At 40.8% G+C, this 25,484-nt stretch overlaps 1 protein-coding gene across 3 annotated transcripts in view; it reads left to right on the top strand.

The window, feature by feature from the left end:
• The window catches only part of LOC121330366 (excitatory amino acid transporter 2-like), a 78,983-nt gene that overhangs the window by 19,505 nt on the left and 33,994 nt on the right, over positions 1-25,484 (top strand). Inside the window, exon 2 of one of the 3 annotated variants that reach the window (XM_041276838.1) lies at positions 18,056-18,185. The exons of the other annotated variants lie outside the window; for them this stretch is intronic. The gene's annotated coding sequence lies outside the window, so the exon portion shown is untranslated. The remainder of the gene's footprint in view (positions 1-18,055; positions 18,186-25,484) is intronic. 3 annotated transcript variants of the gene reach the window in all.

Here is a 25,484-nt window from a genome sequence, read left to right as displayed (position 1 = left end):
ACAGAAGACAGACAGTTGGACTTGACAACATCACACAGGTGTCCAGTTTTATTTCAAGGGAGTTGATTTCTTTAGCCCGCAGAGGGCGCTGTTGGTCCGTGGTCGGCTTACCAACTATGGTAAACAGAACCACGGGAATACCAAACGATGGTAAACAATTCAGGGTGGTAAACAATAATTCAAGAATAGAAGGCAAAAAGAAAAAGGGAAAATAAAACAGTAATAAAACTACAAAGAAAAGGTGCTGCACTTGGCAGCGATATCCTGGTTGCCGCTACCTGTACGACCCGGATCACCGACCTACGCTACCGGCTCACTAGTCTGCTCTGATACAATATTCCGGGGTCTGCCCAAGGGTTCCCCGCTCTCACTGTCTCACTGTTTAAGAGGCTTCTTCCTCCCCGCTGGTTCTTGATCCCGACCAGCGCTTCTGCACATTCAGCGTGTCTAAAAGGGCAGACCTGAGGAAACAGTAGAGCATTATCTTATAGGGCTAACAATCTCCCCAAGACCCGCCTCCCAGCCATTCAGAGAGGAGGAAAGTCCACACACCCACTTTCCCACCTTTCCGTGTCACTGCCATGACTCACAGGCGGTTGTTGGACGACTGCTGCCCTCTTCCTGCAGCACTGTGAACACTCCAGCAGAGTCAGCACAGATCTCCCCCTGCTACACCATCATAGTAAAACAAAAAAACAACAAAAAAAAAACATTTAGAAGCATAACTTTATTTGTGTTTAGAAGAAAACACATTACAATGCAATTCTAACAAGGGCTCTCTTTTTCTTTCGCCGTAGCTTAACCTACTGCATAGTTAACTTTCAAATTGTCCTTGCCAACCAGTAGACAACAAAAACTCCCTTGTTTTTCTAAAGATCCAAAAATGTTCCTACACCGGTCATTTGCAGCAGTAAATTGCTGGCAGAGTGTTTTCCTTTCCAAGTGATCAAGTTGTTCTTGATGAATGTGGCAAACGGCTACATTGTTCAAATGACTTTGTTTCATCGAATTATGAAGCCAGGTCTTCAGCCTTCTAAGAGCACTGAAGCTTCACTCAGCTTCAGCAGAGGAGGCAGGGACAACTAACAGTAACCTCACAAGGCCTCAACCTGATCAGAAAGGCCATGGACCTCAGGCAGCATGGCCCTCAAGATTTTTTCAGCTTCAGTGCTGGAATTGTAGATATATTTTGAGATGAACATGGCTAACTGCACATTTAATGACTTCCTGGTCAACTCTGGGTATTGGTCCACAACATTGTCAGTCTCTCCAGTGAGGAGAACTTTCTCCAATTTTTCAGGAGTCTGGAGGCCTTTCTGGTCAAAACACTCTCTGAACTGCATATCTACAGTGTCTAGCAGCTTGCAGTACTCAGCTCTGTAGTAATCCAAAGGAGATGTTGGTGCATGTGCAACAGCCTCACCAGTAAAGCACTTGGGTGGTTTTCTCATGTGTGGCATTTGAATTGGTTGGATATTCAAGGAGTTGATTAATCCTGTTGATTTATCGTATGCTTTGCTAAAGTTTTCCTGTGTTCTTTTTTCTTGAAGAGAGGTTTTGACACACTCTTTGTGTTCTCTTTTGCAAAGAGATGTTCAGGCACTCCAATTCCGCTATCATTTCAGTGGCTAGGGTTAGTCCTAGAACCATTTTCCCTTCTGAAATCTTTCCAGAAGTCCATTTGCTTCAGTTGCTGAATCTGATGCACTAGATGAAGCCATCTGTTCCAAACTAAGTAACACTGGCTCCTAGTGGTTGAGTACTCACCAAATGACTGGGGTCCAAACAGTCCACCTTGTGGGGTGCAGCGGTTTCAAAGTAGTGTAAGATCCACTCTTAGACTTTGCTATAGCCCCAAATATTACCTTGAATTTTCTCGATTGTGGAACAAGCGTCCCAACTTGTGAACCCACTGCAAAGAACCTGAATCACAGGAGAGGTTGTACAAGTTGTCTGAGTAATGAGATTTACACAATGAGGACCACAATGGACATAAAAAGCTAATGACTTCTTTTCTAAGAAAAGACAGTACACCAGAGTATTGGCCCGTCATATTTGCAACACCATCGTATGTTTGCCCACGAAGACCAGAAAGGACTAGACTGAGGTGCAGTAAGACATCAGTGGCAACCTTGGATGTTCTTTCTCCTATTGTTGAAGACATAGAGACCTACAAATGCTTCGTGTGGCATCAGATCCTGATTCACATAGCGGTGATATATCAGTGCCAGATATATCTTGTGTTCCATCAATGATTACTGAATGTTGCAGCAGTGGCAGATAATTGTTTTGCTTTGCAGTATCTCTCACAGTGGAGTTGCCCATTAGACTCAGGATCTCATTTTGAATTTTAGGGCTGGTAAAATCCTGATTATGTGTCAACCACATACAGAGTTTGGCTTAGATTCCACTCCTTTTCCTTGTGACCTCTAAAAGCCAACCTTTGCCATACCAAAAACTGCAATGTGCTTATAATCTTCACGAGGCAAAATCTTGTCTCCTGTCGCTGTGATGCTAAAGCACTAGAGAGTTGGGTGCTATTGGTCTTGCCTCCTGAACATGATTGACAATCAGCATGCTTTGCAAACCCCTCTAGGGCTGTTTTCCATTTTCTAAATCCTGAGGATACAAACACAGGGGCTGCATTTTTGGCAAGCAGTGACTTTTTGCCTCTGAAATTGCTTCTCCTTTCTTAGCTGCCAGTGACCAACTGCCTGTCTGTGTTTCAAACACTCCATGCAAGCTGCGTCAAGACTGAGGCAGCTACAATGTTATGTGAGTTTTCGCATGGTCCTAGTGCATACTTAGCTCTTGACAACTGGTTTTACGTAAAATATAATTGAGAGGAAAATAGTTAAACCAAAAAATAACATATCTTTTAAAAAGTGGGGGAGGGATGATTTGCCACACTTCAAAAATGGAGGTGACTTGTCGCCCCCACCGCCCCTGTAAATTACGCCTATGGCTCAGCCCCCCTGTCTCTGTGAGAAGAGGCTGGCTGCAAGATGCTGGGTGGACAGGTGCTGGTTGGTAGACCAAAGTGACCAGTGAAAAGAGTTATTTTGACAGTAATAGATGCTCTAATTGAGGGATCAGCCCCCCTTCAAAAAATCAGCTTCAGAAATTCAGCTTCCCATTAACTTACGTATATCTCTATCTTATAAAAGTACACATTGTTTAAAATGAAATGATGTTGTGGTTTGGTTGACTGCTGTCCATTTAGGACTACATACATTTTTGGGATTCAAACCCAAGTTAGGGCTAGTCCCCTTGGTTTGTCTGTAAGTGATTTGTTTTTTAAGTATCTTTGCTGTTTTGCTTTTTATTAGAATGACTTATTCAACTGAGCACAACATAATTCCCTTCCTGCCATGTATAAATCTAGTTAACCTGTCTAAAATTTTCATGCCTCAAAATCAATACACAACACACTGTTTAAACCCCTCAATCACTTGCTGGGTAAAATCCTGGATAAAAGTTAAATTAAACAATATTTTCACAAAGTCAATGTTACCTTTAGAGTTTACCTGCATGTTCTAGTGTGCTGTTACCTAATAACTATGTCATCTGAGAATGGAACTAAGAAATATCATTGCTTGGAACCCCTTCCCTTCAAACATAACTTAGATTGAGTCTGCACAGTGAATGAGTTCTGGTGCTCTTAGTCTCGCTCTTAGGACACTGAATCATGCCCACATCTGTAAGTAGTGAGTACAAAACAAAGTAAAAAATAGAGACTTTCCAAACCATGTCTCATGAGGAGTGCACAAAATATACCTGCATGACACTGATTTTACCAAGGTTCCAGCCTGGTGCAAAACTACGTTCTGAATGTTCTATTATTCCAAGATTGTAACTGAGGGTAAGTCGAAAAATAACAAACAGCTTCACATGAACAGGTAAACACAAGTTGACCACTGGAGCTACATATGTATTGTGGTTTACATAATGCTTTTTTCCTAATTTATCTAAAAATGAATTAACCTTAGTGCCACTGTTCAGCTCAATGCAGTTGCTGCAGTTTTTTACAAATTTTCTTTTAAATAGCACACTATGCCAATCATATCTGTGGCGACATTTAAAAAAGCAAACACCAATGACATTGCATTTGAACATAATACTGCATGTTTTTGCATTGTCTTTCACTGATTTTGTAAGGACTTTCAGATGCCTGCTGTAAAACGGTAAATATAAGATTACAAAGACTATTATATAGTTTCTTACAGGTCTTGCAATAGGTATTATTAATTTCAGTTCAGGGTCTCTTCAGCAAACTTTTATTATACAGTCCTAGTCTCCTATAGACGTTTCAATTTGCATTTTGCTCAAGTCCGCTTAACTTTATACAAATGTTTGTAAAACAAAACACCACATTGCTATCACATTGCAGTTATTTTAGTCCAATCCTTAACAAAACACCACATTGCAGTTATTGTAGTCCAATCTGTACGCATGTTCTTGGATTTGTTTCCATGATGCGTGGGTTACTCTTGTTTAGGTTACCCACGTATTTGTTTTATTAATGCATTTGCTGACAGTAAATGGGGTCAATTCCCTCCCCACATCATTGAGTATCCACTGCCTGATTCTCTTGTGACAATCCCTTTAATATTCTGGCCCTCTCCCATCTGCCAAAGGCCCCCAGCAACAGCGTTATGTTCGTCTGCTTCCTTGCACTGGAAGATCTGGTTGTTTGCGTTCAATTGTTCATCAATACACAAGCTCTCAACATCTGTGGAGAAAGGTTAAGCATTAAAACTGATCAATTTTTAACCACTTACATTTTTTAATTTTTTTTTTTTATAATTCCTTCAACCACAATAGGAGAATGACATTGAAAAGAGGTAGAGGTCCATGGAGACCTTTGCTGGTTCAGAGTAATATTTTCACAGCTAATTTAAACATATGTGTCAAATATGTAGTCTGAGACAAGGTTTTACATACTGTATGGAGAAAAATCCTAAGAAATGGATGAAAGCCTGTCAAAGAGAGAAGCAGCTTCCCAGCTGGATAGGACTTATCAATAAACCTGTGGGGAAAATGCTTTCTGTGACTAAATAGTTCTTCTCTGCATCTTTATTCCTGTTCCATGTATCTATCACCTCACCACTGCAGGGGTGCACAATTCTGTTTGTGTGGAGCCCTCCTGGTTTTTGTTTCAGGTCCTAATCAGTTAATTTTTTAGTGATTCCTATTAAAACATGGAGGATCGGATCTCGAGGACTAGATTTTTTGCACTCGTTGTACAGCTCTGGACAGGACAGACGAGACCTGTCTGTATTATTATATATATATATATATATATATATATCATATATAATATATATATATATATTATAGTACTTGTCATATTTGGATATTTTATTTAACATCATGTAATCAAAGAAACTACAAGATGATATCGCAAAGGTCTGCTAGAAGCCATACAGTGGTACAGTAGTACAGTGAAGCAGGCGTCTGGCGATTCTGCCTATAGACAGCGCTCTGTGCTGCTCACGAACTTTTCTGTTTTCATCTCTTCATATAATTGAATACTAATCAGTGAAGCACAATATTTCTACATTTTGTAGTAGTATAAATGCTCCAGTAAACATAAATAATAATCACATTAGGCATGGCTGCAGTTTAATACCAGCAATAGTGGCTGGTTGAAATTGCTTTCGGTGTGTGGAATGCAAACACAGACTACAGAAAGTGTAAAGTGACAGAAAGTTATAAGGATTCCCTTTTGAATTATTTATAAATTTGCCGAACAGAAAGCGAATACGAGTGTTTCCAAAGAGATTCCCAAATACTGTCTTTCAATTCATAAAATTTCAATTGCATCCAAAGACGTTCTGAATTAAGCCTATTGTTTAATATTCTGTCCTAAACCAGCAGTTTATCAGTCCCAAACATTTAGGACATAAATGAAATAAAGGGGGGGGGGGGGGGGGGGGGTTATTCAGATTACTCTGTCTTTTATTGCATCTGTAGTACCATTCGGTAGAGCAAAAATTGTAAAGGGGTACTTGAGCTGAAACCTTTAGACAGAGGGGGTACCATTTCAAAAAAAGGTTGAAAATATCCTGCTCTAAAGTGATGCAAAACTTTTGACCATAGTTATACATACTAATAAAAACATGCTATGTGTAAAAACAACAAAAGTAAATGTAGGTATAGTTGCATCTGCAGGAGAGCCTAATTAGCCTTTTTTGTTTCTGTAATTCCCACTGCAACTCTTTTTGTACAGATAATATTGATAATTGTATTGTCTGCTTGTTGCAGAGTTGTGGCAGGTTTTAAAAAGAAGAGCTTGTTCCAGTATTTGACACTGCAATAAGTAAGGTTCATACACAAGTTTGAAATTGTTTCATGTTATTTATTTCTGTATTTTTGGTTGTTGCTTTTTCTTCTTTAATGCAAAAAAGCTTTATTGCAGCTTTACTCATACTGCTGAGAGATCTGTAAACAAGTGATGGACACATCTTATATACAAATACAGTAATTTTATTATGAACCCTGTGGCATAATCTGGCTGTTCTGTGAACTGTGCTTTAAGGTTACATAGCCTTTTGAAATGTGGAGGCCAATTACAGCTAAAAGCTTAACTCTATGTGAACTGATCTCTACATCCACTACAAAAATAGACGTGGTAGAGAGGCGGCTGGGTGGTGGAGCAAATGGAAAACATGGTGGATGCAAAAGTACACATATGCACATAACACAAGCACACACCAACCCACATTGCTATGCACATAACACAAGCACACACCAACACACATTGCTATGCACGTAACACAAGCACACACCAACACACATTGCTATGCACATAACACAAACACACACCAACATGCATTGCTCCCCCAATGGTGTATCTGTTCCAATACTAGCTTGAACTTGAGAAGTTCCTCTGGTTTGAGCTGCACTGGGATTTCCACAGTGTTTATTGTAAAAGGGGATTACTCAAGCTAAGAGATTTGGAGTCATTTCTGTTGTGAAGCCAACATCTCTGTAATGGGTTTTATAGAAGGGATCAGCTTTGTAAAGTGGGCATCAGGGATTAGCTGCGTATTAAAATAAACTCTTTAGAAAAGTTTACTAAAAATAAAGCAGTACTTGATAAGCTATGAAGAAGACACACAGTGACTGCTATCACAGGTTAGTGCCATATTGTTTTAATTATTTGTTTTCTTTTGTTGTTTAAGTAAGCTTAGCTACCCTTAACAATTACTGTGGGATATTATTTCTGGAAATCAGAACAACAAACTCGGTAAGATTTACTGTAATTTATCTTTTCAGTCCCTTTTCAGACATACAATGCTGTTCTACCCTATGCTAGAATTGTGTTGGTTGTTTTGTGCCACATTTTTAGGTTTGTTTTATGTCTATTACACTTTACATGATAATACAGTCAGCACTCGGATATAGGACATGTCAGTCATATTTTACCGTCATTTTATGAAGAAACAAACCAATTCCTTATTATAGATCTATATATATCTATATATATATATATATATATCTATATATATATATAATATATCTATATGTCTTTTATTTTAAATATTAAGTGTTCACGGGACGGGACACCTGCAAAGTCAGAAGGGGAATGGAGTGCTTGTGGGACTTGGGTCCCCTGGTCTGAAGGTCCGCTAGCTGCTTGAGCGGTTGTGGGGAGTAGGGGATGATGTGGATAGAGGAAACCCCCCCCTCCTCGGTGGAGGACCCATCCCGGCAGCTTGTCTGGTGGTAGGGAGACCCGGTTACCCCAGGGAGACAGAAAGGTACCCTGACCTGGAAAGGAAAAAGATCTATACAGGTCCCATCCATTGAACCAACCTCCATCAGGCATGAGCCTCGAAGTGAGGGCCTGGCACCCACTGGATGCCAGCAGGACCTGGAGGAAAATGAGAGAGGGTTAAGAGAAAGGTATATAGATTAGAGCCTTGCTGAGGCTAAAGCGCACAAGCTGCGAAAGAATAGGTGTGACCTGGAGTCCCCTCTGACCTCCGAGGAACCTGGGCGACGGTGCCAGGCCCCGCCGGGGGAGTGAGACTCACTTCCCCCCCAAAAATGGAAATCCGGCTTCCCACAGAACTGCACCTGTGGGACAGGAAAGAACCGCATGCTGCACACATAAACGTGAACTGGAAAACAAAAAGGACATGGAGAGGTTAGTATGGACAGGCTATGGATTGGAGGCCGTCCGTGCTGTGGAGATGGAACCCCCCCCCCCCCGCAGCAGGAGGAAACCTCTGGTGGACCTGGCAGAGAGGGCTCCCCTACTCTGGGCATGCTAACCAAGGATTGTTCGGCAGCTGCAATGTCCGAAGAAGTAGTCCTGATATAGATCTCCACGCCAGAAGACCAACGTTCCCGGGATTTAATTGTGCGTTGATTAACCCTTGCTCATGCAGCTGAAGTTTCAGCTCCGATCCAGAATGAATGAGGAGAATAGGACTGGGAAGGAAATCTGGCTCTTGTCAGGAGGGAGGAGAGGTGGGAAGAGAACCAGTATCTAGAGATAATAGAACCTGAGTGGTCTGAGAACAGAAGATCTGAGGGAAGACAGCTCTTGGTCGCGAGATACCTGGTTAAAGCAGAGCTGAAGCAGAGAGAGGAATGAATCTTTGACAGCTGGATGAAGTGACTTCTATGGAGTTGATCCACCTTGGAGGACCTCAGGAGAAGGATAAAGTGAACACTGGGAAGCTGGGATAGGTCAGAGCGTCGCAAGCCAAGCTCTGGAAAGCTGGATGGAAAAGGAACCAAGAATTCTGAACAACGAAGGAAGCCGAAGAAAGCACATAGACACAGCAACTCCATGGTGAGGTCATCCGATGAATTAAAGTTCCGTTCCTGAGCGTGGAGATCAGAAGTCAAAGGACGTCCAAGGATATTGGTAGCCTGGAAGGTACTGCTGCCGGGAAAGCTCTTTCCATGCCACGGAGAGTCAGGCAGACAGCCGGGATGGACGAAAGATGGAACTAATGTTGAATGCCGGAAATGTAGGATTTGATAGATGAAGGGAGGAGGTTCAAGGAGACCAGTAGGTAGGTAGTGAATGCGAGGAAGTGGTTTAGGTTGAAGAATGAATGAGAGATCTGGTTCTGGGTTCAGAATAGGAGGAATCTTGACCAGGCGGTTGAGTAGGCGGACAGGGTGGAAGGAGCTAAAGCCTCAGACATGAACTGTCGTGCGTAGCAGAGGAGACTGGAGAGAGTTCAGATGAACATCAAGTCCTTGAAGGGACGGGACGGGACGAGATTCTGCTTTGGGAACCAAGCTCCGGAACTTGAGGACCAATTGCTCCTTTAATGCGGTTAACGTTACTTCCAATTATTGCTCCTTAGAGTAGCTATCCAGCATTCTTCCCTCACTGGGACGACAGTGAAGACGTGTCTTGGTCCGCTGCTAAAGTTTCTTGCATCAAGTATGACTGTTTCACGTTCAGCATATGTAGCTCTTGTAATCCAGTGAGAGTAGCGTGTAGCCTTTCTCATACCTGCAGCGGTCTATCACCACCGTCACAGATAAGTACAGATCCGGAGCCTAGTTTTCTGTTCTGCATGTCTGTCGGAGACCTAGGAACATGACTTTTTTTTTGAGGATGGAGGGGTGGATGCAGAAAACTACAGAAGCAATTGATGTTCTTGCTAAAGTGACTTGGTGACCTGTATTGAAGATGAGCAGCCGGAACTATATTCATTGAGTGTTCCAGTATTGCAGCAAGGACTACCACATCCTGATGTCTAGAGATGAGATGCCGAACATCCTATGTGTTGGTTAATACAGGATCAGTCAGTGAATTGCTACTGTCATGTCTGCTTGGAATGGAAAAGGTGAACTCACATTCAGAGATTTGGGTTTCACAACTCCAGTCATTCTCCTAATAGTGGAACTCCTTAACTCATAATCAAGACAGATTCCAGTCTTGTACCACATCTCTCACCATATATTAATGCTGTAGTATTTGAGAGGATGAGCAAACATACTAGATGGGAATTAACGTTAGCCTTGACTGTGGAAATGGCTGCCATGATCCAAGTATGGAGGAAAGCTGAAGCGTTGAAAGCTCTGGTGGAGGCTTTCTTGCTTCTGAAAGATATATATATTTTACAGTTGAGGCAAGAGAAAGAATACGTGATATGAATGTTCAGCCTTGGAATAATGCAAATTGAGAAATTGAAGTGTCTGAGGAGAGATAACCAGTTGCGTTTAGAGATTGGAAATACTTGGAAGTTGATAATGAGCTAACAAATGTACTCCAGGATTTGTCGAGTGGGAGGCTGGTTTTGGATTGACGGTGACCCGGGTGATTCCGAGGAAGGAACGATTAAGAGCAACTAAAATATCCGATTTTGAGAGCTAGGCGCTGTGGCCTGCTGCTTTGACGGATTAATAGCGTCGGAAGCTGTAATGTAGCAAAGCGAGAGTTAATCGAGGGGAATTAGGCGCTTCCCGATATTTTGTGGATTATTTTTGAATTAGGGACTCTGAGATTCTGGGTTTAGAGGAAGTAGATGGAAGGTTTTGCATATGAATCAGATTGAGAGAGACAGGGCAAGTTTGTGACTGCGGAGCAGTGCAGAGCGTATGAGCATTTGTGACTGCGGGACAGTGCAGATTGAATGAGCATTTGTGACTGCGGAATGGAGTGAATCTGTGTCTGACCACAGGCGTGTGTAGAACTGACTATCTTCTATTACTTGCCATCAAGTCAATGGTGAGAGTGCATCATTTCGAATGGCGGCTGCTGTTTGGAGCCTGAAGCAGATACAGTAACTTGGTTGTACTGTGGAATGGATAGATGAGGGCAGGACCCGGATTGCCTGGGCTGGGGCAAGCAAGGCGCCACTGAAAGAGAAAATGTAATGAAGGAGAGGTGAAGATTGGCACAAGGCTGAAGGGGGAATTGAAAAGGTGTGGAGCATTGACTATGCCATTTAATCAAGGATTAAATGATTACAAGCAGTCTAAATTAGAACTGTACTTGAATATGTTCGTTTTCAGAAAATAAAATGAGCTTGGAAAATAGCTTTGAGAATCTAGCCATCAGTGTTGCATAAACATGAAAAGTAGAAACCATATTGTGGCTGGACTTGATTTCTGACTACAGGCGTTAGCTGTGGCCATTGAGAAGGCTGATGCCCAGTTGCAGCTCGGAATGTTAGTTGTGGAGACCGGAAGTGCTGAGCTGGAGATGGCGGCCATGTTTGGAGTGGCAAATGCCAACAAAGTAATGCAAAAGCAACCGGTTTGTCCATATCGTAGGACTGCTTATTAATTAAGCAATTGAAACGTGATGGGGTGAATGAAGGAGTTCATGTCATGTCGTAGAAATATTGTTATGAAGCATAGGGATGAGTTCGGGTTCGTCTCCTGGTTGCTGCGCTGCTGCTGTGGAGAGAACTGCCACTTGTCTTGTGATTGTGCAAGCGAATTTCCTGAATTGTGTTTGGGAGAAGAGGCAATGTGGAAGCTGATATAAAGGTACATTTGTTATAGCAACGCCATACGCGAGCTTCCAGCTTGGAAGTCGATATTTTTTTTATTTTTTTTTCAAGTTTGACGAGTGGTCGATACTTAGAAGATAGCTGCTTTGGAGGCTGCGCTTGTTGGCAGGGGTGTTTTGATATCCGTAGTGCTGGAGAGCGGGTCTGGGTGCTGGGTAGAGGTCTGTATTAAGTAGTTGTTCCATTGGAGAAATGAAGATATTTTGAGGAGAATCCGACGCGGAGGTTCCTGCAGCGTATGAAAACCAACCAAAACAAAAGACAAGAGCAGGAAATAGTGCAGAGCTTAAATAGGGAAAAGAGAGAGATTTACAGATGGTACAGCCAGAGGGAATCCCTGGCACTGCGCAACCCCGCCCAGAAACCAGAGAGAGAACAATGCCGGTTATTAGGAGCAGCTGGGACAGCTGCTGAATCAACCCGCCCGAGAGAGGATATACCAAAAATGCGACTGCTTTCTTTCCCCCAGCTGAATCTGATCAGAAAGGACAAAATGGCATGGTCTTGGGATAACTGGCTGAGAAAGAGAGAGGAAAGCAGGTGAGGGCCTTTTACAGCATCCCCCGAACTACGCCACCGGGCTTCATACAGTGCCTTGCAAAAGTATTCAGACCCCTGACCAATTCTCTCATATTACCGAATTACAAATGGTACATTGAAATTTCGTTCTGTTCGATATTTTATTTTAAAACATTTGAACTCAAAATCAATTATTGTAAGGTGACATTGGTTTTATGTTGGGAAATATTTTGAAGAAAAATAAAAAACTGAAATATCTTGCTTGCATAAGTATTCAACCCCTGTGCTGTGGAAGTTCCCAGTTTGCACCGATGAAAGAAATTGACCTAACGAGGACACAATTACCTTACCATTGGCCTCCACCTGTGAACCATTAAAGTTGCTGTCACATTTTCTGGATAAAAACCCCACTGTTGAAGGATCATTGGTAATGCTGTGAATCTGAAGGAAAATGAAGACCAAAGAGCATTCTACAAAAGTTAGAGATAAAGTAATACAAATGCATAGATTAGGGAAAGGGTACAAAATAATATCCAAGTGTTTGGATATCCCAGTGAGCACAGTTGGATCAATAATCAGGAAGTTGAAGCTGCATCACACCACCCAGGCACTGCCAAGAAAAGGTTGTCCCTCAAAACCCAACGCTCAAACAAGAAGGAGACTTGTGAGAGAAGCCACAGAAAGGCCAACAATCACTTTGAAGGAGCTACAGAGTTCAATGGCTGGGAGTGGAGTAATGGTGCACCAGTCAACCATATCAAGAGCTCTTCATAACACTGGCCTGTATGGGAAGGTGGCAAGAAAGAAGCCGTTACTCAAAAAGTACCATCTGAAAGCACGTCTGGAGTTTGCCAGAAAGCATGAGAGTGACCCAGCTGTGATGTGGGAAAAGGTTTTGTGGTCAGATGAGACCAAGATAGAGCTTTTTGGCCAAAACTCAAAGCGTTATGTGTGACGCAAACCTAACACTGCCCATGCCTCAGGAAACACCATCCCTACAATGAAGTATGGTGGTGGCAGCATCATGCTGTGGGGATGCTTCTCATCAGCAGGGACTGGGCATCTTGTTACAATTGAAGGAAGAATGGATGGAGCAAAATACAGGAAAATGCTGCAAGAGAATCTGCTTCAGCCTGCTAAAAAACTGAAGCTTGGGAGGAAATTCACCTTTCAGCAGGACAATGATCCCAAGCACAAGGCCAAAGCAGCATTGGAGTGGCTCAAGAACAAAAAGGTGAATGTCCTACAGTGGCCCAGTCAAAGTCTTGATCTCAATCCCATTGAGAATCTGTGGCACTATTTAAAAATTGTGCTCCACAAGCATCGTCCAACCAACCTGAACAACCTGGAGCAAATCCTGCCAAGAAGAATGGGCCAAAATCACTCCGACACTGTGTGCAAAGCTGGTACATACTTACCCCAAAAGACTTAAAGCTGTTATTGCAGCAAAAGGTGGCTCTACCAAATATTAATGTGTGGGGGTTGAATATTTATGCAAGCAAGATATTTCAGTTTTTTATTTTTCTTAAAAATATTTCCCAACATAAAACCAATGTCACCTTACAATAATTGATTTTGAGTTTAAGTGTTTTAAAATAAAATATCGAACAGAATGATATTTCAATGTACCATTTGTAATTCGGTAATATGAGAGGATTGGTCAGGGGTCTGAATACTTTTGCAAGGCACTGTATATGTAACAAATTAATGCACTTACCCGTCACATGACTTCCGACTGTCACCTGTTTTCTGATACAAAGCCCATCTCTTCAATGTTATAATTTATTTGTTTATCCGTCACAGCCCGTGTTTTTTTTTTCTTCTCGCTTGCCAAATCAGTCTTTATTTGTTGTGCAATTACACAGCTCTTCCTCCAGTTGCACCTGACAAAAATGGAGCAAAAGCAAAGCAAACAAGACAAGCTACGGTAATGTAAACCAGTTAATCATTAAACAGTTTTAGATACTGCGATGCGCTTTTTTAAATCTGTGATCTTCATTTGCATTTGCGCATTTCCATTTGCAGCTGAACTGTGACATTAGGCCCTTATCGATTGGCCAATCTCCGCCTGGGTAGGGAGGGCTTAGGTTGGCATGGGAATTCATGGTTCACCACGAACCAGTGACCCATGTGACCGATAGGGCGCCTGCGGTTCTGCAGTGAAGCTATCAGATCAGTGTGGTCCTCCGGCTGGTGGCCTCGATGTGGATCAGCGGTGCAAAAATGACAGATTGTCAGGAGCACGTTTCAGAGGACGGGTGTTCCAACCTCTGTTTCCTGCATCATCAGGGGGGTTGCAGCGGTGAACCGGGATACAAATAACAATTGGGCATTCCAAATTGGGGAGAAAACCGGGGTAAAAACCATTGCCGACAACTAAAAAAAAAAAACCTTGTTAGAGCACAGTGCTGTCAGTAATGTTATAGTGAATAGCAGATATCCTCAGATTGAGTGGCTGTACATTTCAACAAAACAGTGCATGAATTATAAAGATGTTGTGGGAAATATATATTTTTAAACAGAGTTTCCAGTTTGTGACATGCCCTAAGCTCCGATGCAATAGTAATTCCAGCTGTGAAAATGAATTATTACCATTCTTGTCCTTGTTGACTGGGTCACTTTTCTGATTCTACAATTTTTCTTTCTGCCATGGATGTCGCAGTATTGAGTTTGCCGGTTGAGTGGTTCAGTGAAATGAAGGAAGGGTTGAATGCTGTCAGGCAAGGGGAAGGTTGTGTCACATAGCAGGAGTGAAATACAGACCACAATACTGCATACTAATGATTAAATAACTCTTTACCTTATCTTCATGAGGACAAGTTTTACATATTAGCTAATTAGTGAATAACCAGCACTTCTCAGACACTGCAGTGCAGAAACAGCAGCTCTTCACAGTCCATGTCACTATCAGTGTAGTAAAATTCACATTGGATCTACTCAAGAAGAAATATGGAGTCTACACCTTTAACCTCTAGGGGGGATTGAAACCTGCCTCCTGTCCACATGAGAAATGCTATATAAAGTTTAGATGTTTGAACGTTATCCAAATGTTAAATGTTTACAAAATTGTTTACACTTTTAAACATAACCAGAAATATGCCTGTAAAATATATGGCCTTCGTGTTTATGAATTAGTACTGTAACTATATAGTGTAAGGTCATTTATTTAATATTCACTATTTCCCATAGTCTATTTCAAGTACTCCATAGTGATGTATAGTACACATGTAGTCTTATATTGTAGTTTATTGTAAACTCTATTCAAGTGCTTTCTAATATGAGTTTTCTAAATGGTTACTAGCATTTCAAGTATGTTAAAGTTTAGATGTTTAGGAAATGACTTTAACACACCTTTTTCAAATCACAAACCACCACACAACGTAGTACAGTTATAGGGCTATGCTTGGGTGAAGGGCAGAAGGGTGTCTAGGTTACAGTGTGCTTGCAGACAATTTATTTGCACTGTCTGTGGAATCGTGGATGTGAAGTGTGATTTCCCACTCACTGTCTACTTAGTGCCAAGCATCTTATCACTGTTACGTTGTTCATCTTCATGACTTCATTAATTGTCAGGCTGCTGTTAATGATACTGTATGATAACACTACGGAAATTAGGTGAGAAATTATAGACAGATTTTAGTTTGCAACTAGCAGCAAAGCTGATAAACTGTTAGTCTTTCAGCAAGCCATTTCCATAGCACAGTGTGTGCAGGGGATAGGGGTTTCTGTATACCCAACTGAAAGAAATTATTTATTTGATCTATCTTTGTTTGCCATAATCCTGCTAAATTAGGTGGTAGAACCCATTACTCCACAGCGCCACCTAGTCTCCAGAACTAAGGGGCTGAGATTGTTAGCTATTACTTGCCTGTATACGTTAACAATCACAGATTCTTCCAGCTACCACATACATTAAGCTTGATAAAAGTAGCGTAGAGAGAAATTACTGGCAGTTTAATTACTCTCCTGTGTCAGGAAAGAGAAGATCAAATGCCAGCTGGAAGGTAACAGTGCCACTTCAATAGACAGCCGTGTCTCTGCAAATGGCAATGCTTTACAATGAATCTGAGAAAAGGAGAACAGAGCAATTAAGGAGCTGCTAAAGTAGGTTAAAGCTGGTGATACTGCCATATTGGCTGTACTAACATCTGTGCCTTTGTGTAGGAGAAGCTGCACTAAACAACTCATTTGAACAGCTACTACTTGACTGTGCTGTTTCCTTAATGGGATGAAATATCAGTAGAGGCAGAATCCTAGCACTCTCTGTTAACAGCTCAATGAAAGTCTCAAAGAGGCACTGATGAATTGACAGATACAGAGATAGCTTATTATTGATGTCCTGGAGGAGTGTGTTTAGTCAAGAAGCTCAGCTCAACCCTACTCCCTTTAGGCTATTATTTGATGAGGCCAATCTAAACATAAGTTATGCAATTCAATATTTTATTAATGAACAACAGGGTGATGAAACATGCATCGTCGAATAGTAACCCAGTCAATCTTGTTTCAAAAACTATTTAAAAGGTCTTCATTGACAAGATGAGTGATTTAAAGGTGTAATAACCAAACAACTTGGCTAAATGGGCAGTTTATGCTTGAGAGAGGCACAGGACTGAATAGCTGGGAGTGTTCAGATCAGGATTGATGTTTACATTCTGACTCACACAGCTAAGGGATGTTCAGATCAGGATTAAAGTTTACATGCTTATTCACAGAGCTGCATAGCTAGGGGGTGTTCAGATCAGGATTGAAGTTTACATGCTCACTCTCAGAGCTGATTATCTAGGGGGTCAGATCAGGATTGAAGTTTGCATGCTCACTCTCTCACAGAGCTGAATAGCTAGGGGGTGTTCAGATCAGGATTGATGTTTTCATGCTCACTCTCTCATAGAGCTGTGAAGAGAAGTTCTCATGGTACTTTATGGGCACTGTTCCTGACTTTTCATGAGCATGTAATTCACAAGTATTACAAAAAACACAGAGTCAGGCTGTTTAAATTGAGATGCAGTACTGTATATATTATATATAACTTGCTAATCTGCATAATGGTGGCATAACTGTAACATACTAAATGAAACAAATGCAGTTAATCTACAGTAAAAAGACATAACTAAATAATGTCTTTAATTAAAGTGTACTGGTGTTTAAGTGATTATGAATTGATATTATGTTTCACTGCAGTCTATCATACTGCTTATTTGCTGTCCAAGGTTACTGTGTTTTACTGCACTTTCCAAACTAATTCTATAAAAGCAACATGTTACTTATACTTCATCTGTTAGATTGGACAAAATTATAAAATTGTTCAGCTCACGCAATTTACTTTATGCAAGATATATGCAGAGTCTGTCAGTCAAGACTCTATATTTTCTCCCATGTAATACGTGGCAACCTCATTATTGAATGCCATTATGGGTTTCAAAAGCCACTTAATCTAGATGTACGGTAAGGGGATGTTTATAACTCCGACCCGTGAGGTGGTCTCATTTCACTACCAGGCCACTGGGACAAATTCCATAACATGGAGGTTTAGTTGAAAGACATTTTAACTAGAACACAAATGTGTTTAAAACTGATCTACGTCTAAACACCCAATAACAGGACAATCCAAGCTGGAAAGTTCTTTGTCTAGTATTACACACATTCATAGTTTTGGAAGATATTACAAAATCATAGTGACCCAGGTGGTATAACAAACATATTCATGTCCACATCAGTCTAATTCATTCCTCTTTCATAGGGCTGCTCTTGTCTCCATATGGTTCTCATAGTTCTAGGGGAGATAAGTAAATCAAGTTTGAGAAGGAACAGTAGATTTTTTCTACAAACAGTTCCTTTACAAGTGACCTGTAACTCAAGCAGCTAGCTTCCATTAACTAAACACTTTCTCACAGATCTATTTGTAGTTTGTTAGTTCAGTTTCATTGACTTTATTTTCACTTTGTCTCTCATCACACTATAAGTAAGTGAGGCATCCCAGTAGCTTGCTGCACAGGAACTGAATCCTACATTGACAAATTCACTGTATTTGTTTTATACAGGAATATACCCCAAACACTGGTTTCAGACTCAGCATCAGTTACTTCTTACCAGAGGACTCAGAAGTCAACATATGAGGCATTCCAGTAAATACTTTTTTTTTTTAAAAAAACAGTAGAGGCAACTTTTGAGGTAAGAATTTTGTTTTGTGTAGTACAAGATGTTTGTATGAAGTAATACTAAAAGAAACATATAAAATTAAATTACAAACAATTTGCCTAAAAGTTTGTCTGTAAATCTGGTTTATTTCCTGACCATCAATCCAAAAAGCTTACTATCCCTCAATAAACAAGATAGAAAGCACTTGCCTTTGTTTGGGAAAATTGTTAATGTTTTTAAGCATTTCATCAATGTCTTGAAATCTGTTATGGACTATAGACAATATTACAAATACAAATATAATCAATGTTGTTTTACATAGGTTTACATGAGTTAATAAAAAGCAAAATACACCCCATAAACACATTTTATATAACTGTTTCATATCGGTTTTCAATATGGGGCCATAACCTTTGTGACTCTTTTGCTCAAATAATCCTATGAAAGCTGAAAAGCTCAGCCACAGTCTGTAATCTGCAGCCAGCAAGCGTCTTGAGGCCGCTGAGCGTCGAATGTGTTCTCTGAGACCTTCTGCCAGCCACAATACCACAGGGAATGTCCTGGTACATCATAACTTCACTGAAATGCTACTGTACTTGAAACATTCATTTAAAGATGTGTATTCAGTTACTAGCCAATTACTCCTAGCCCACAGCCCTAAAAGCTAGGACACACTTCTTTACAGTTTCTCAGTTTTGAAAACTGCCTCCTAGCCCATCAGTACTAAACACTAGGCCACACTGCCTTCTCCCAGTCTATCAGCTCAAAACACTGGAATACACAGTCTCCTATCCAGAGGTCAAACCCAGAGGTCACATTGCTCCCCCACATCCCTTCGTTCAAACCACAGGGCCACACGTTCTCTGTCCAGTCCTTCTGCTCTAATCTAGAGGTCACACTGCCCCTCCCCTCCCTCCCTCCACTCAAATCACAGGGACACACATTCTCCATCCAGTCCTACTACTCAAACCTCCCAGGTCACACTACCTCTCCCCCAGTCCCTCAGCTCAAACCACTGGGCCACACATTTTCCTTCAAGTTCTTCTGCTGAAACCCTTCAGTTCTCCTCAGTTCCTCAGTTCAAACCCAGGTCCACACATTCTCCATCCAGTGCTTCTGCTCAAACCCCCAGGTCACACTTTCCCCCTCCAAAACATTGGCTGAGACAGTGTTAGCTTGTGTTACTTGAACTCTAGGTGGCATTTTAGTACTCATGTGTGTATTCAGTGGATTAGACCAGATGAACAAGGATTACTGCTTTAATTATAATGCTTCTAGGGGTTGGGTTAGAAGGTGAAGGCATGTATTTTGGTCTTCACAGTTCAGAGAGAGTGTGAATTTATTTAAGTTATTAGCAGGTAACAGCAGGTGTGTAGATGCATGTGTAGCTGTGAAGGGCCTGGGAGGAGGATATGAAAGACACACAAACAGTATCACACATCCAGCAGGGGGAGCATCCTAGGTGAAGACTACATAGTACTACACTGTGTTACGATAATAGTAAGGTCTATTGAACCATCATTTGGCGGTCAGAATACTCGAGTTTTGTGACTTAATGTGTCAACGAGGGATAGGCTCCAGTTTTGGCGTCTCACGTGTAACCGTAGGTGGCCCGTGTAGGGGAGGGCTTAGCAAGTTTGCCGTGTCCCGGGTGCCAGAGACAGGTCTTTCTCAGGGAAGAGAAAGACGAGATTAGATCTCCAGTGTGCCGGGGGGGGGCAGGGAGAGCGAGGTGAGTATTAGTGTCCCTGTCGTGTAAGAGTCGTAGGTAGGCTAGATGAAGTTTTTGGCACGGTCCAGTCGTGATGGCGAACCGGCGGGTCAGAGAGTCGAGTTTGGCTGACCCGCGTCGTGATGTAAACGGAAGTTAAGAAGACCCGACGTTGGCGAAGTATCTAAGAGTGACCGTCAAGGAGTCAAGGTATTGGGGCTCCAGGATTGTGTAAGAAGGTAGGTCACGAAACGACTAGGTTCTGGGCAGAGTCAAGGGTGAAAGGGCAGCGGGGAGTTTTGTAACCGACGCTAGTCACAATGATACGAAACCACACACACTACGAACTTGAGAACATCCACCGACAAAATCATCGAGTATAAACACATAAGTCACCTAATTGCGTATACTTGTTCTCTCATGAACGATAATCTAATATTACGAAAGATCCCCAACCCCATCTTCCACTTCCGTACAAACCAAGCTTCGTCAAGTCTCTCTCACACTTAAAATAAATTAATAATCTCGCATGCGTCGTCCACAGCATCTACGTACACAATCGACACTGCCCGTCCCCTCACTCTATACTTTCTGTGTGTTTGGCATAGTCGTGAACGGTCCAACCGTGTCCCCCCCACCATTAGATTGATATTGTCATACAAACTCACAGGGTAAAACATTGTAAACTAGGCTTTTCCCATAGACTGTTAGCAACCAGTATACTGGATGTTATAACAGTGACCCTCGTATGGCTTTAGGGTAATCACAGCTCACCTTTTAAATGAAAACCAAGTTGACTGTTTTCCATGTACTATAGTGACAAAATAGATGCGGTTTTAAAGTGGTGGGGTTGCCCAGCATTGGAAAGTAAGAAACAGAGAATAATGCTGGGGTCACACTCTGTTGTTAACAAGTGTGTGTTTCCCCTAATAACTGGACAGTTATTACAGGAGATATCAATTGGATGAGCCTGTTGAAAAAATTGCTCACCAGTTATTAAAGTAGCGGGGTTAAGAAAAATATAACGTTACACGTCCTCATGTGTTGTTACAACTGTTTAAATAACGTACCTGTAATTTTTCTTTTCATTGTAACATCCTGACAACTTTTTATACTTTAAATGTCCGCTCTAGTGTACTGGGGTTTGAGATCTGTCCTCTAAATCACTGCAGGAAGAGAGAAAAAAACATAACAAGTGCTCTGGCTTTTATGTTCCATACCACATCATGCTGTGTTACCTGTTTGACCCTGTGGGCAATAATCCTTACACTATCAGTGCCTGAGAGTAGACATTTTGAAAAGAGCTTTGAAACGGACTTTAAAGTTATAAGTGTAAAAAAGTGTCAGGATGTTAACAATGAAAATAACAATGACAGGATGTGGAAGGGTGGTGGGTAATTCACTGACACACGAGACAGAACAGTTGTACTTGGAACACCACCCAGGTGCCCAGTTTTATTTTCTGCACTTTCACTGTTTTACCTGCAGAGGGCACTGTTGTTCGTGGGCTGCCTATCAACAATGATAAACAACACCACGGTAATACCAAAGCTGGTAAGTTGAATTAACTGCGGGCGCACTCGCAGGTGCTCAAAATAATACAGAGAACAGAAGGCGAAAAGAACAAGGAAAAATAAAACTGTAATAAAACTACAAATAAAAGGTGCTGCACTCGGCAGCGTTATCCCGGTCGCCGCTATCCGCACGACCCAGATCACCGTCCTACTCTAGCGGCTCCCTGCCTGCTCTAAACAATACTTCGGGGTTCTGCCCAAGGTTGTCACTCTCTGGCTTGTTTGCTGCTCCCAGCTGGTTTCTCAGTCCTCGACCAGCGCTTCCGCACACACAGCGCATCTACAAAGGCAGACCTGAGGAAACAGCAGAGCATTTTTTTATAGGGCTAGCAATTTCCCAAGACTCGCCTCTCAGGCATTCAGAGAGGGGTAAATCCAAACACCCACTTTCCCACCTCCCCGTGTCACTGCCATGACTCACAGGCGGTTGTTGGAAGACTGCCCCCCTCTTCCTGCAGTACTGTGAACACGCCAGCAGAGTCAGCACTGATCTCCCCTGCTACACAAATATGTTATTTTTAACAGTTGTTGCAACATGTGGGGAAGTGTGCAGATCTTTCGTAACCCCACTACTTTCCCTGTTATTGATGGGGATGACAGGTTGACCGTTATGTCCAGTAACTGAGCTCACATGGAAGGCAGAAAGGGGTGCAAATGGACCCTACATACATAAACACGGATAACTTATCATTTAAAGCAAATGAACAACACGAAACTGATGAGTGGCGGAGGAGTTTGAATCAAAGGTGATGTGTCTGTTGACATATGGCTGATAGAACGCAGCTAACCAATCAGAGAGCAGGATTTTTCCAAGCTGATTTATAATTTATATTAACAGCTCTGTATTGAATAAGCATTATTTTTAAGTGCTAAGAATCTTTTTAATATTTTATTTATTCAATAAAAAAAAAAACATACTGTCATAGTAAATGCCATTAAAATGTCACAAACACAAATATAAACTACAAAAATAAATATTATATATAGGGCTTCTGTTTTTCATTTTTTATTAATTTAATTGCTCAGTTTTTTACATTTTGCCATAATTTGCAATTCAGTCTTAAATTCCACAAGCGTTCAATCCTCCATTTCTAATTGTAATCTTGTTTTAAATCTTGCAAGCGTGTTTAATCTTCCAATAGAAATGTAGAAATTTTCTGTCACTCAGTAGTGGGTTTAACACATACCTGTGTTTCAAGATGAAATCACATTGCATATAAAAAGCAACTTTTTTGACAAAAAAATAACAGTGCATAAAAAACAGTGCACTTGCAAAAAAAGAAAGATGAGCTCCATCGCTCAAAAAAAAAAGAAATAAGAATATCAATCCAAACAGCAGCATTGTCACAGTTTTAGAGTTCTGTAAATGGAGCACAGTTCAAACTGCCTGTCGTCTCTCAGGCATCGATTCTACAAGTCCTCAAGGCCTGCCCATTAGTAATAGCCTAGTACAGCATATGAAAGACAAATATTCTGCAACTCATAATAAAATCATATCTTTTCAATAATGTACTGTAGGAGGTAAGCAGGGTACAGTAAACACTGCTCATTCTAAAGATAGGAAATAGACTACACAAGACTAAAAAACTAACCTGTAGGGCGCAACCAATCATTTTTGAACTGGTACATCTTTTCTACATCTGTCCCTGCTCTTCTGCAACTCTCAGCACTGTAAGTAAAAGGAGCTGTACCTGGCAGCCTATACAGTATATGACATGCCTTTTTAAATCTCCCTGAAGACGGAAATAATTATAATTATTATTTTTTTTTTTTAATACTGTACTGTATTTTTTGTTTTGTAGCCCTCAGAAGGCAGAACGGGGTGCAAATGCACCCCACAAATGTACCATGTGCACTTTGACAAACTGTTACTCACGTTTCCCCGAGGAGGTTCTTGCAAAATAAAGACCAGCGATTAAAGTTGAATCTCATGTAAGGATGTCCCAAAATCTTCAAAGAGGTATGATTAGGGTTGTATTTTTTTCATGGTTATCACAGATGTCCGTGAAATATGCCACTGCCGTGAAATATTTTTTATCACATACAAATTAATACAGTAAATGTTTGCCTTACTGATGCACTACCTGTTACACTGCATTAGGAACATGGCAACATGTTACAATACATTAAAGGGTACAAATTACGGTCAAAAGTGAAATTGAAATTTTGTTAAATTTTTTCACAGCGAAAATCTGTAAAAATCTGCAAAATATGACACTGTCCCATTGACTTTTAGCAGAAACATTTCTCGAGAGTTCTCTTTATATCTCATAAACCTTTGCGCAGCGTGACGACATTAAAGGTTGAGTCAAGTATCTTGGTATAAAGATTATCTTTGGTTTCATGTTCAGTGTTTGCAGGACCCAACATCATCACTAACGCATAACGTACCTTTGGCAGCACGATCGATTGTATACCCTCCCCAGTGTGATTGACAATGTTCAAATATAGGATTTACAGAGGTAAATTGGCAAATTAAATTTAAAACTCAATTACCAAATTAAACCAAAAGTTCAGTTGCAAATTTATGAATTAACAAATGAATTTACAAATTTACTATTTAACACTTTTAATGCTCCATAGGTTTAGTTTGCTTCCTATAAATGAATAAATTAAACACAGTGCACAGATTTCTTTAAAATGTCTTCAACGAAAAAAAGACACTAACTACATCAAAGATGGGAAATAAGATCGCTCTGTCTAGTAAAAGAAGAGGACATTTCACATTTCTGTTGTTATTTTTACAGATATTTATGTTTTTATTTTGTTTGATTATTCACTGACGGTGAAAATAGTGCCTTGAAAAGGTGAACATGAATAAAATTAAATTAAAAAAGAATTTCTACAATTTAGCATTTACTGTTTTTCAGGGAAGCATTTAAATATAAGCATTTGTTGCATAATACCTCTAGTGAAAATGATCAATTTGAATAAACATACATGTCTGGTTAACATGTAGAAAACAGAGTACTGATTAGAGGAGAAACCTCAGAATGGAGGGTGGTAACCAGTAGAGTACCACAGGGATCAGTATTATGTCCTCTGCTATTCCTAATCTACATTAATGATTGAGATTCTGGTATAGTAAGCAAACTTGTTAAATTTGCAGATGACACAAAAATAGGAGGAGTGGCAAACACTGTTGCAGCAGCAAAGGTCATTCAAAATGATCTAGACAAGATTCAGAACTGGGCAGATACATGGCAAATGACATTTAATAGAGAAAAGTGTAAGGTACTGCACGCAGGAAATAAAAATGTACATTATAAATATCATATGGGAGATACTGAAATTGGAGAAGGAATCTATGAAAAAGACCAAGGAGTTTTTGTTGACTCAGAAATGTCTTCATCTAGACAATGTGGGGAAGCTATAGAAAAGGCTAACAAGATGCTTGGATACATTGTGAAAAGTGTTGAATTTAAATCAAGGGAAGTAATGTTAAAACTGTACAATGCACTAGTAAGACCTCATCTTGAATATTGTGTTCAGTTCTGGTCACCTCGCTATAAAAAAGATATTGCTGCTCTAGAAAGAGTGCAAAGAAGAGCAACCAGGATTATTCTGGGCTTAAAAGACATGTCATATGCAGACAGGCTAAAAGAATTGAATCTGTTCAGTCTTGAACAAAGAAGACTACGTGGCGACCTAATTCAAGCATTCAAAATTCTAAAAGGTATTGACAGTGTCGACCCAAGGGACTTTTTCGACCTGAAAAAAGAAACAAGGACCAGGGGTCACAAATGGAGATTAGACAAAGGGGCATTCAGAACAGAAAATAGGTGGCACTTTTTTACACAGAGAATCGTGAGGGTCTGGAATCAACTCCCCCAGTAATGTTGTTGAAGCTGACACCCTGGGATCCTTCAAGAAGCTGCTTGATGAGATTCTAGGATCAATAAGCTACTAACAACTAAACGAGCAAGATGGGCCAAATGGCCTCCTCTCGTTTGTAAACTTTCTTATGTTCTTATGTTCTTAAAATACCTATTTTTAAACTCAAATGCAGTGAAATATGTTGATGAAGGTTAACACTGCAGCTGTATA

The sequence above is a fragment of the Polyodon spathula genome, chromosome 17 (assembly GCF_017654505.1).
Source record: "Polyodon spathula isolate WHYD16114869_AA chromosome 17, ASM1765450v1, whole genome shotgun sequence".
Classification (NCBI taxonomy): domain Eukaryota; kingdom Metazoa; phylum Chordata; class Actinopteri; order Acipenseriformes; family Polyodontidae; genus Polyodon; species Polyodon spathula.
Note: the sequence above shows the minus strand (reverse complement) of the source record. Positions and strands in the feature narration are given on the sequence as shown.